At 44.0% G+C, this 13,055-nt stretch overlaps 2 protein-coding genes across 7 annotated transcripts in view; one reads left to right on the forward strand and one right to left on the reverse strand.

The window, feature by feature from the left end:
• CBR4 (carbonyl reductase 4) overlaps nucleotides 1-7,559 on the reverse strand; it is a 45,534-nt gene extending 37,975 nt beyond the window's left edge. Inside the window, exon 1 of the mRNA XM_068278824.1 lies at nucleotides 7,421-7,559. The gene's annotated coding sequence lies outside the window, so the exon portion shown is untranslated. The remainder of the gene's footprint in view (nucleotides 1-7,420) is intronic.
• Nucleotides 1-13,055, forward strand: part of LOC137569165 (probable ATP-dependent RNA helicase DDX60) — a 248,003-nt gene that overhangs the window by 1,224 nt on the left and 233,724 nt on the right. For 4 of the 6 annotated variants that reach the window (XM_068278820.1, XM_068278816.1, XM_068278821.1 and 1 more), the window contains exon 2: nucleotides 2,697-2,919. The gene's annotated coding sequence lies outside the window, so the exon portion shown is untranslated. Of the gene's footprint in view, nucleotides 1-2,182; nucleotides 2,920-13,055 lie in introns of those variants that run through there. The other 2 variants (XM_068278819.1, XM_068278817.1) reach the window with 2 other exon arrangements.

The raw sequence follows: 13,055 nt of genomic DNA on the forward strand, positions 1-13,055 counted from the left end.
ACAATCCCGGCTGATCGCCGCCTCTTCCCCCGCCCCTCTCATCTGCCTTCACAGAGAGGGGCGGGGGAGAGGCGGAGATCCGTACGGTGATTGACGCGCATGGGGGCAGAGCTGCAGCTCATAGATCTGCCTCCAGGAAGAGCAAAATCCACAACCAAGAAAGTCGTAGATTTTGCTGGGGGGATTTGGGGGGTATTAACCCCTCGTTTTGCCACAGGATAGCGGTGGTTTATCTGTGCTTATGGGGCTTAACATTAATACAGGTTAGAAAAGAGAATTGAGACTCGCTTCAAAATCTCTTTAATTTATTCAATAATTCAGCAAACAAGCGCAGGCAGTGATCAAAATGCACAGTGCTTAAAATGCAGTGATTTGCATGCAATAATCACGCAACAGCTTGCAGAGGAAGCAAAGGTCTCACCAGTTAAAGGAAACCAGAGACAAACAAACATAAAAGATGTATACATACCTGTGGCTTCCTCCAGCCCTATCTGCACGTATCGCTCCCACGCCTCTGTCCTCAGTCTTCTCCCTCTTTGGTACCAGGTCCCGTAACTTCGGCATTCACGGCCAGTTTGACGCATGTGCAATACGCTCTCTTCGGCGGGGAATAGTACTGTGCCTGCGCAGGAGTATTCTGAGAAGGAGGGAGCACACTGCACTTGCGGCGACTTGCCGCGAATGGTCGACATTAGGGGACCCGGTACCAAAGAGGGAGTCGACAGAGGCGTGGGAGCAATACGTGCAGATGGGGATGGAGAAAGCCACAGGAATGTATACATCTTTTATGTTTGGTGGTCTCTGGTACACTTTAATGCAGGGCTTTTCAACCTTTTCACTAATTGTACCACTTGTATTGCCTCAAAATTTTCAAGTACCACCAGTGTGCCTGTGCAGTAGAGTGGAAAGCTGCTATTGCACATGTGTGCATGCCAACAAGGAGCTCTTCAGGGGGTCCCAGCATTGGATCCAGAGGCTTTCCCCTCCCAAGGAAAGTGCACTTTTTCTCACAGGTACACTTTAAGGGGTGATATGGGAGGGGAAAAGTAGGAGGCATTGGTGGGGGAAAAGGCTAAAAATTAGATTGCTAGCCTACAGATTGCCATTATAGGTAGCCTTCTCAGTTTCTCCATCCCCCCCTGCTTCAATATAGATAGCCTTCTCCCACCACCAGTGAGCTGGGCAGTGACTCACCACCAAGTTCAGCTCCCCCTTGCTTACTCCTTGCTTTGCTGCCCTGCAGAATAGTTCAGACTTTGAATTCGTGGTAACCTGGCCACAGTGAAGAGACAGCCAGGCAAAATGGTGCACAGTGATGGTGTGTATACTTCAAATACAGCAACTGAGCAGTGATGCCACTTCCTGTATTTGAAGTATGCCCGCCGTCACTGTGCACCATTCGCCTGGCCGTCTCTTCACCGCTGATCTGAGGTCTAAAGTATGCTGCAGTGCAGCACAGTGATGAGTGAGTGAGGGGGAGCCGAACTTTGTGGAAGCTCCCCCTCGAGGGGGAGGGGACCAGGACAAGTGTCAGACGGGCAATTAAGTAGCAGGCAAACCAGGTACCACCTCGCTTACAGCAAAGTACCACTGGTGGTACGCGTACCACAGGTTAAAAAGCCCTGCTTTAATACATGTACAGTAGTACTAGTGTGTTCCTCTGTCCACATGCCTGTGCAGACTGGATGATACAATAGCGTTGCAGCCGTGCTCACGCAAGTCATAGATGACAATTCCCTCAGTAATCAGGCAGCAACTTACACAGGAAGCATAGGTCTGTTGCTTTTGTGGTAATCCATGCAGGCCCAAAGTAGCATGCTGATAGCGAGCAGACTACAAGTGGCTGCCAACCCACCCACCCACCGCCACGGCTCATGGATCTCCAAATGACGCATTCACCCTCCCACTTTCCACTAAAGCTGGATGGAGAATTCCGCTGGGGACAAAAACAGTTTTACTATAACAGAATTTCTATTATAACAGTAGCAGTAGGGTATTGTACCGTGTTAGCCATCAGTAAAAGCAAGAAGTTTTAAATCAGGATGATACCATTTATTGGCTAACTACAAATGAATAAGAATAAACAAGCTTTCGGCCTTGCAGCCTTCGTCAGGTTTATATCCTGTTAGTTTGCAAGCTGGTGGTACAGACAGCTTATATACATGCAACATCAAAAGGAAAAACAGATATTTTTTTCAAGCATAAATACATCATTAAGATGCCTTAATACAAACAGACCATCTAAATGGGGTAAGATAAGGATCGTTTACTATATGAGGTGTTACTCACATAGACTTATAATGGTGCTTGGCCGTGACCTGGATATTTAGTTTACTATACCACCTCAGTGTAGTATATCAGTGTTTACTCTAACGAGATTATACTGTATATGTGAAGTGAACAAGGACAATTTAGTGTGTTATGATGTAAGAAGCTACTCTAAGCCAATAACAATATTTTGCAAGTCTTTTGAGATCTCTGTTTTTCCATAGCCATGGTATTTCATGACTAGAAATGGTCAATGAGATTGCTCTGCCTCAGCTGAGGCTCAATATTGCATTGCCATTCTGACTGTTGTTATCACCGTACGTCTCTCTACAGCATGTACTGTATGTTGTTCAGTGAGTACTGTGTCGTTTTCTGTAACATTCTTTTTCTGTTATGTAAATTGTTCCCCTACTACTTTCTGTTGACAGCTACTTTCTGCAGTGCATTCTGGGATACTTCTCTGGGGAAGCAGTGTACAGAGTTCTGGGGATACCAGTGTATGTATCTCCCAGCATCGCAGCTGTATTGTTCCACTAATGAAAAATAGACATGATTATCAAGGTACAAAGGTCTGGAATGGTTCTGCTATCTGACTGAAGCTGGCATATCAAGGAATCTCTGCTGTCTATGAGGTGTCATAAGGAAGCTCAGGTAGGAAGTTACCAAAATGAGAACTGAAGTCAGAATTGAGATGCAAAAAATGTATTGCAAGTTGTCTGCACTATGGAACTGAGAGGGTAGGAACACACTAGGCAGAATCGCCTATGCGTTTTCCACTATGTGCTATGGAAAATGCGTATGCAATTCTGCCTAGTGTGTTGCTACCCAGACAGTTTAATGCACTTCCTGCTGATTGTGACCGGCACAGTTCCAAGCTGCATACAATTTGCAATCCATTTTCTTGCCATCCTTGCCATTATTACCTTTCAGGGTTGAAGATTTTGGTAGTTTGAAATAAATATATTCCCATGAGAATCGTAAAATAAAACCAAAAATTGTATTTACAGTGATATATTTAAACTTGGTGGCAGAAGAATAACAATTTCGTCTCCGGTACACTTTAACCTCCCCGGCGTTCTATTGAGATCGCCAGGGCGGCTGCGGGAGGGTTTTTTTTTATAAAAAAAAATCTATTTCATGCAGCCAACTGAAAGTTGGCTGCATGAAAGCCCACCAGAGGGCGCTCTTGTTGCATATTTCTGATCGCCTCCGGCGATCAGAAGTAACAAGAAGGGCCGCGATGAGCCATGGACGTCAGCCGACTCCGATCCAGCCCTTAGCGCCTCCCGGAACTGATTGGTCCGGCTGCGCAGGGCTCGGGCGGCTTGGGGGACCCTCTTTCGCTGCTGCTCGCGGCGGATCGCCGCAGAGCGGCGGCGATCAGGCAGCACACGCGGCTGGCAAAGTGCCGGCTGCGTGTGCTGCTTTTTATTTGATAAAAATCGGCCCAGCAGTTAATGCAGGAATAACAAGTTTATCAGGTAAACAATTGCACAGCAACAAATATATCTTCTTAAAGGTATACTTTAGGGGGGGTCGAGGGAAAATGAGTTGAACTTACCCGGGGCTTCTAATGGTCCCCCACAGACATCCTGTGCCCGCGCAGTCACTCACCGATGCTCCGGTTCACTTCTGGAATTTCAGACTTTAAAGTCTGAAAGCCACTGCGCCTGCATTGCTGTGTCAGCGGGACCAGTGCTGGGCCGAAATTACGCATGAGCGTAATTACGCATCGTAATTCAATGTAAATTTACGCGTAAGCGTTACGCGTAACTTACGGTCTTACGCGTAATTATTTACGCGTAAGACCGTAAGTGGTATCGTAATTACACTGTCTACCGTAATTGCTAGGCATGCGTAATTTTACGAACACTTACGCGTAATGTTACGCGTAATTACTAACGTAAAATCTCCCATTTTCTAAGAGTAGCCAATCAGTCAACATCCTAAGCAACCAATAGTATCTTCTCCCGCCCTTCAGTATAAGCGTACGTTTTGACGCATACGAATGATATGTACGCAATAACTGTCACATTGACGGCTATTGCGTACATATCGTCCGCATGCGTCAAAAAATACGCATTAATGGGTATTACGGCACTACGCGTAACATCGTAGTGTAAGCGCCTTCATTACGGTATCCTTACGCGTAATTGCGTAAGTTTACGCGTAATTACAGTGATGTACCGTAGATAATTTCCTTCGCCGTAACCGTAATTGCGTAATGCGTAATAGCGTAAAATTACGCGTAATGATCCGTAAGCGTAGATTTTTCCATTACGAGCAGCACTGAGCGGGACCGAGGACACGGCAATGCAGGCGCAGTGGTTTTCAGACTTTAAGGTCTGAAATTCCAGAAGTGCACCAGAGGCGGGGCCGGAGCATCGGTGAATGGCTGTGTGGGCACAGGATGTCTGCTCTATGCTCTAGCTTTTTTAACTTTTAAACTAAAGGTATATTTATGAAACTGGTAATAAACATGTACTAGGAAATTATAGCTTTATCAGTTTCACCTTTCACCATTGTTGAGATCAAAGTTCTGTGCATCACACAAACCTGGAACCATTGTATTAATGGAATTGCTTAATGTTGGCTACAGCCTAGTACATGGCTAACCTCCATAACTACTTTCGGACCAAGGTGATTGAAATCTATGTCATGTTTTGGTAGGCTCCTGGCAGGCAGGACGTAGATTTCAATCACCGCACTAATTCACTGTTTCCGCCGCTCCCCGCCGATCGCGCCGGTCAAACTCGACGTTTCTCACCGCAGCTCACAGGCTCTGCCTGTCTCTATGACGGCAGAGCCAGTCAGGAGCCGATTTCATTGGCTCCTGGCCGTGTCTATCAATGTAAGCCACTCCCATTGGCTTACATTGATAGATACGGTCAGGAACCAATGAAAGTGGCTCCTGACTGGCTCACATGGCTCTGCCGTCATAGAGACGGCAGAGTCTATGTCCTGTGGATTGCGGCGATTGTGGTGGGTATGCGTGGCAATTAGTTGGGAATCCGTTGTTCTTGTACTAGCGGTCTCTGGTCCTTAAGGGGGCAGAGACCGCTGGTACTTAAGTGGTTAAACAACCTCATGCTCCCAAGTCCTCATTTTCTCTGTATGCATGTTTGGAGCTTCAGATAGAGAAGAAGTTACAAGGGCAGCCCACAATGTAAGAGAGAGGCATTCTTCTGACCATCCCGGATATCAAAAAGTAACTGACAACCAAAATAAGCATTTCCCTATATCCTGTCAGCATCTACATGATACGAAGTATCTCAGCTTGCAAGGGGCACGTTCAAAGGCTTGGTTCATACGCATGTGCAGTGCGCTCTCGGCCATGGCTAGTGCTTGAGTCGTAGCCCAACTCCCTTGAATTACAAGAAGATCCTGGGGTGCGTTCAGGTAAAATGGGGGGGGCAGAGAGGAGAATGGGGGGAACAGTAGGCATCGGCACAGGTGACATTATAAGCTTGCTCCCGCCGTTTTCCAAGGTTTTTTTTGGCTCTGGTATCCTTTAACAAGAATTTCCAATGCCAGCTAACCCAAGCCATCACGTAATAAACTACTTTAACCCAAATGTGAGCCCACAGAGATTGCAACAGCGCAGGAAACCACCCCACCACAAGACAAAAGACAGTCAGAACACCACAGAACAGAAATTAAGGAACTGCTTCTGTAAACAGTCAGCTCATTACAAGGCAGACTAACAAGATATGAAATCCCACACAATTAGCAGCTGGAATATTCAGAGTCTGAATGTGTCAGCTTTTGAGATAAAAATAAATAACCCCGATTTTAAAGAAAGACCAATTATGTAGGTAGAGAAAACAGTCATGTAAAAGTAATACCTTTTTAAAGAAAGACCAAGAAAGGTAGACATATAGAAGGAGACATGGATCCAGACAGGACGACTCACCAGGTCCCCACTATTTACAAGGTATTCTCTGTTGTAACCAAAAAAACCACACCAAGCAGGGTCGCTACTCAGGATACATAATACAGCAGAGTCCCCAGTATTCTGCTCTGGCGGGGATCGCCTGATGCTGGATACATGTGCTTGCTGGTTTCTTGAGTACCCGGCTGGAAAAGCACAAACCTATACCCCCCCCCCGACTGGAGTTAAGCAGCTCCATCATTTACTCTCAGAATGATGTTTACCTATGTGCACAATAAACAGCCCAATAAGAATGCCCATACTCCAATCCAGAGAGCTTCAAACCATGAGAATGGTACTAATGGTGACCCAAAATCCAGAAGAGTAGCAGAAACGGACTACCTCCGATAGCAATATTCCTATATTTGGCCCTGAGGACCAATATCCTTAAGCACCACAGAAAGACAGTAATAGCTACAACACACTCTCAATAAGAATGAAAAACAACTGCTGAACCTCTGTAGAAATCTAGGGCTTTACTAGGAAGATACAGATGCAGTTACCATGTAGGCAGTATTGTGGTGGACTATGCTATCACTGACATGAACCCTGCAAGCATCTGTGCCTTTACAGTCACTCCACAATGACATCTGTCAGATCACAACCAACTACACATCAACTCTTCCAAGTAAACCATCTGTACAACTAATCCATTCGATTTACATAATCTGGCATCTGCCTTTAAATGGTCCAGAAAGTTAAACATGAAATATAGGAATATCATAAAATAAAAAATAAGAATCTCAGCAGATCAGAGGAAACACAATTGCTTCTGGGGTACCTATGACCTTAGCTAACATAGGTGTGCAGTAAGCAGAGAACATCTCACTTTGGGAGACTTGGAAATATATTGCCAAAAAGTCCAAACAGAACGGACAGCACATCCAAAATGGCAAAGTGGGGCTGTATTCCTTTAAAGACCTCAGCCTGGAACAAACACAACAATCGATGTACCATTTACAATGGAGGAAAATAAAGAAAAGAAAAAACTCCAGCAGGGTATGGATGTAATACTATCAGGATGGATCAAATATGGTTCATCAGTGTATTGCCGTAGAAAAGGGACACCACTTGAACAGACAGCAATTACTAGTTCTTTATGATCCCTCCAATCATCAAGTTTATTGATACAAGATATAAAATACAAACTACAAAGTTATCCTAAAGAAGGCAAAGATTAAGAGTACAATAAAATACAATACTATAAACACAACACATCACCTTGTGTTTCTAGGTGTCCGCTCAAGGTTGCAGCAACTTCCACCCGTCCTACGTGAGTGACTCTTTCCCCCGCGACGGCTAAGAAGTTCCTTGGGCAGAGCAGGCAGTCAAGTCAACGCTGGATGGCCAGCCCAGCGAGAGTCCAGAGAAATCTCACTCTCCTGAAATAGCGGCTGGGTTTTATAGCTTTTCCTCCCATAGACTATCATGGTGCCCCATGCTAGCCTATGGAGTATGGGAAAGCCCCTCCTAGACAATCAACAAGTGATAATGGCTGGAATCACACCAGAAAGCGTCATCTCTCGGCCATCCTGGACTGGCAACTTTACAACCTGTTCATAAGTGATTCTTCTGTTATGAACACAATTAGGTAGTCATATTCGAATATAATCACTTTCATTGTAACCTTAAATGGCCCCCTTTCAGGCCATTTTGTGCTCTCAACATTTAATCTACAATATCTCTATTTTCATACTTAAAAGCGTATTATCAGTTAAACAAGGGCAAGGCGCCCTGAGCTATATTAGCACTTATCCTACATTAGTAGTATAATTGTACTTCGCGCTAATGTGAACTAAAGAACACATCTGGTATTAGGTTCTAGTAAACAAGTATTAAGGAAAGCCTCCAGCCCCAAATGAACCAATGTACAGATCCGAATGAAGAGATTCACATATAAGAGGGCTCACTATATACAATTTAGCACATAAAATATATAGCACTACAATCAGCAATACATGCTACAATATAGAAACAATATGGAGGTCTGGAATAAAAGCTGTATAACTCTTATTTACTGTACAAGGGTGGAGATCAGTATGACCCAGTCGACTACATAAGTATCTGTATGAGTAGCATAATGGGAAAATTGTTCAAAAGCATTCTAAATAAGAACCCCCACCTTTCTCCCACAGCACAATGTTCTCAGTAAAAGCCAAACAGGATTTGTACCAAACCACCGCACCACTGACTGCAGCTACACCCTACACATAAGTTCTCCAGTCCAGCTCGGAAGTTTAAGCACCCGCCCTATATGATGACACCCGGTGTATAAGATGTCCCCCCGACTTTTGAGAAGATTTTCCTGGGTTAAAAAGTAGTCTTATACGCCAGAATATATATATATATATATATATATATATATATATATATATATATATATGTATGTATATATGTATGTATGTATGTGTATATATATATATATATATATATATATATATATATATATATATATATATATATATATATATTATATATATATAGCGAGAGAGAGAATCTATCTATAGCAAAACAATAGAGATACAAACTTTGTGCATTGCTGATTAATGCAGATTTACTATTTTATAAATGTAAAGCAATAGGAGCTGAGGCTTTAAACAGGTATGAATATAAGTTCACTGTTTTTCTCAACCTCCTTTGACAACAAAATGGTCACATGTGCATTCAAATGTGTGAGCACCGTCTGTAGGCTTGGAATTCACTGTAGAATTCCTATCTATTATGGTCAAGCTATGACTATGTGATTGCCTGCTGTACTATAAATATTCAACAAAGCCCGATAAAATATGTACAGGAGAATAACTGCTTCCGGACAGAAGCAGTACGAATCTACTTCCAGTAGGTGGTGCTGCGGCTCTGAGTAGAAGTAGTTTCTACTGCTTCGGTATTCCGCAACCCTGCCACTATGCTGATCTCGCCGCTCTTTCCGCGCTGCAATTCACTCGCTCTGCCAATCACTTAGGCTCATATTGATAGACAGCGTCAGGAGCCAATGAAAGCGGCTGACAGTGCTCTGCCAATCATAGAGACGGCAGAGAGAGGAGCCTGCAGCGATTGGACAGCATCGTGATCGGCAAGAGTGGCGGGTATGTTACATAGTTACATAGTTACATAGTTACATAGTTATTTTGGTTGAAAAAAGACATACGTCCATCGAGTTCAACCAGTGTAAAGTACAACACCAGCCTGCTCCCTCACATATTCCTGTTGATCCAGAGGAAGGCGAAAAAACCCTTACAAGGCATGGTCCAATTAGCCCCTAAAGGGAAAAATTCCTTCCCGACTCCAGATGGCAATCAGATAAAATCCCTGGATCAACATCATTAGGCATTACCTAGTAATTGTAGCCATGGATGTCTTTCAACGCAAGGAAAGCATCTAAGCCCCCTTTAAAGAGAGTCTGAAGCGAGAATAAATCTCGCTTCAGACCTCATAGATAGCAGGGGCATGTGTGCCCCTGCTAAACCGCCACTATCCCGCGGCTTAACAGGGGTCCCTGATCCCCCAAATCCCCTCCGTAATGCGGGGGAGCGCTTCCTGGTTGTGGCAGGGCTAACCGCCGCAGCCCTGCCCCACGTGCGTCTGTCAGCGCGTGTCTCCGCCTCTCCCCCGCCCCTCTCAGTCTTCCTTCACTGAGAGGGGCGGAGGAGAGGCGGCAATGCGCCGCTGACAGACGCGACTGGAGGCAGGGCTGCAGCCGTTAGCCCTGCCTCCAGCCGTTAGCCCTGCCTCCAGGAACGACCAAGTCTGCGACCAAGTGTCGCTTTGGGGGTGAAGGGACCCCCGTTTAGCGGCGCTATAGCGGCAGTTTAGCAGGGGCACACGTGCCCCTGCTAACTATGAGCTCTGCAGCGAGATTTATTCTCGCTTCAGAGTCTCTTTAAATGCAGGTATAGAGTTTGCCATAACGACTTCCTGTGGCAATGCATTCCACATCTTAATCACTCTTACTGTAAAGAACCCTTTCCTAAATAAATGGCTAAAACGTTTTTCCTCCATGCGCAGATCATGTCCTCTAGTCCTTTGAGAAGGCCTAGGGACAAAAAGCTCATCCGCCAAGCTATTATATTCCCCTCTGATGTATTTATACATGTTAATTAGATCCCCTCTAAGGCGTCTTTTCTCTAGACTAAATAAACCCAGTTTATCTAACCTTTCTTGATAAGTGAGACCTTCCATCCCACATATCAATTTTGTTGCTTGTCTCTGCACCTGCTCTAAAACTGCAATATCTTTTTTGTAATGTGATGCCCAGAACTGAATTCCATATTCCAGATGTGGCCTTACTAGAGAGTTGAACAGGGGCAATATTATGCTATCATCTGGAGTTTTTATTTCCCTTTTAATGCATCCCAAAATTTTGTTAGCTTTAGCTGCAGCTGCTTGGCATTGAGTACGATTATTTAACTTGTTGTCAATGAGTACTCCTAAGTCCTTTTCCAAGTTTGATGTCCCCAACTGTATCCCATTTATTTTGTATGGTGCTAGACCATTAGTACGTCCAAAATGCATGACTTTACATTTGTCAACATTGAATTTCATCTGCCATGTATGTGCCCATATAGCCATCCTATCCAGATCCTGTTGCAATATGACACTATCTTCCTGAGAGTTGATGATTCTGCACAATTTTGTATCATCTGCAAAAATAGCAACATTGCTCACTACTGCATCTACTAAGTCATTAATAAATAAATTGAAGAGCACTGGACCCAGAACAGACCCCTGTGGGACCCCACTGCTAACAGTCTCCCATTTTGAGTACGATCCATTGACCACAACTCTTTGTTTTCTGTCCATTAGCCAGTTCCCTATCCATGAACACAGACTCTTCCCCAGTCCTTGCATCCTCAACTTTTGCACTAGACTTTTGTTAGGAACAGTGTCGAAGGCCTTTGCAAAGTCCAAGTATATCACATCTACAGCATTCCCAATATCCATATTAGCATTCACTACCTCATAAAAGCTGAGCATGTTAGCCAAACAGGACCTGTCTTTAGTAAACCCATGTTGATGCTGAGAAATAAGATTATTTTCTACTATGAAGTCATGTATAGTATCTCTTAGTAACCCCTCAAATAGTTTGCATACAACTGATGTTAAGCTTACAGGTCTATAATTTCCTGGATCTGATTTTTTTGCCCTTCTTAAATAATGGGAAAACGTGGGCTGTACGCCAATCTACTGGGACTCTGCCAGGTGCAAGAGAGTCACAAAAGATAAGATAAAGGGGTTTATCTATAACTGAACTTAATTCCCTTAGGACCCGAGGATGCATGCCATCCGGGCCAGGTGCTTTGTCTATTTTTAATTTATTTAGTCTTGCCTTCACTTCCTCCTGCGTTAAGTATTTAATATTACAGTTAGAAGATTGAGACTCTTCCGCCTCTGTAGTTTGCAACAGTGCCGTTTCTTTTGTGAAGACAGAAGCAAAGAAAGCATTTAATAACTCTGCCTTAGGCCTCTTGCACTCTGCAAGTGATTCAGATTCCGCTTTTTAATCAGTTTTTACATCCGATTCAGATTCCGATTTGCAGTTTACTCCCTGCACACTGCAAATCGGAATCTGAATCGGATGTAAAAACTGATTAAAAAGCGGAATCTGAATCGGAATCGCGTGCAGTGTGCAAGAGGCCTTACATTGGTCATCCACCATTGAGTTCCCACCCTCATCCTTTAGGAGTCCTATACAGTCAGCCTTACTTTTTTTTAGAGTTAATGTACTTGTAAAACTTTTTTAGGTTAGATTTGATATCCTTAGCGATTTGTTTTTCAGCTTCAATCTTTGCCAGCCTAATTTATTTTTTACAATTTTTATTGCACTCCTTATAATTGCTTAGTGCAGCCTCTGTCCCCTCCTGTTTTAGGACCTTATAGGCATTCTTTTTCCTCTTCATTTTATCTTTAACCTTTCTATTCATTCATAGATTCGTTGGGAGGCAGCGTTTTACGGTACCAGCAGTCTTTGATCCTTAAGGGGCCAGAGACTGCTGGTACGGAAGTGGTTAATATATGCAACACGTGGGTCATAAGAGACTCAAGAGCCATATTTGTACACATAAATAGTGGTCATAGATAAGCCATCTGTATTAAATACAGATTGCAAGGATAAATCGGATATCTGGGGTGTAGCTGGCCCTATTAAAAGTGTGGCAAGTACCAGCCCTGGTCCACATATATAAAAGCTGACTAGTATAGTCCTGGTAAATGTACACTAAACAGTATATATACTGTTAAGCCTAACAAGGTGCAAAGTATCTGGCCCTGCATAAATTGAGGCAGTATACTGCCCTAAAATCAACAAAGCACAGTTAGGTAACCAGAACATGCACCCATATCAGCAGGACCTAGTGCAGCCAAATGATACACATGGGGGGAGTTCTGATGCAAAGGAGTGCTGGACATATCTACATATTTACAGTGTTACAAACAGGTATCACCCCCGATACCCGAGCATGGGCATTCACAATGCTATTTTCTTCCCCCTCCCGACTGATAGAAGCCACTCCTCGAGCACTAATCGAAGTCCCTCCGCCCCCTCCATAACAGCAGAACACATAGCTAGGGATCTGTCTGTACATCATTCACCGAATTGTCAGCCCCAGGGATTGTTACCCGGTCCCCGATGGATGACAGTTATCAGATGTATACATTGCCTTAGAAAGGTGAAGTGCCACAGTGGGGGAGGGTGGAGAGATGTTGGGCCCCCTGTTTCTCATAAGAAAGACATTTGGGCTGGGATTGTTGTGAAAGGGTTATTTGGTTTGGTTTACCCCCAGTGTAAAAAGTTCCCAAATGATCCTGTACCTGTGAATCTCTAGGTTATGTGTATTGCTGCAGTGTATGTGTATCCACT

Source organism: Hyperolius riggenbachi, chromosome 1 (assembly GCF_040937935.1).
Source record: "Hyperolius riggenbachi isolate aHypRig1 chromosome 1, aHypRig1.pri, whole genome shotgun sequence".
NCBI classification, from domain to species: Eukaryota; Metazoa; Chordata; class Amphibia; order Anura; family Hyperoliidae; genus Hyperolius; species Hyperolius riggenbachi.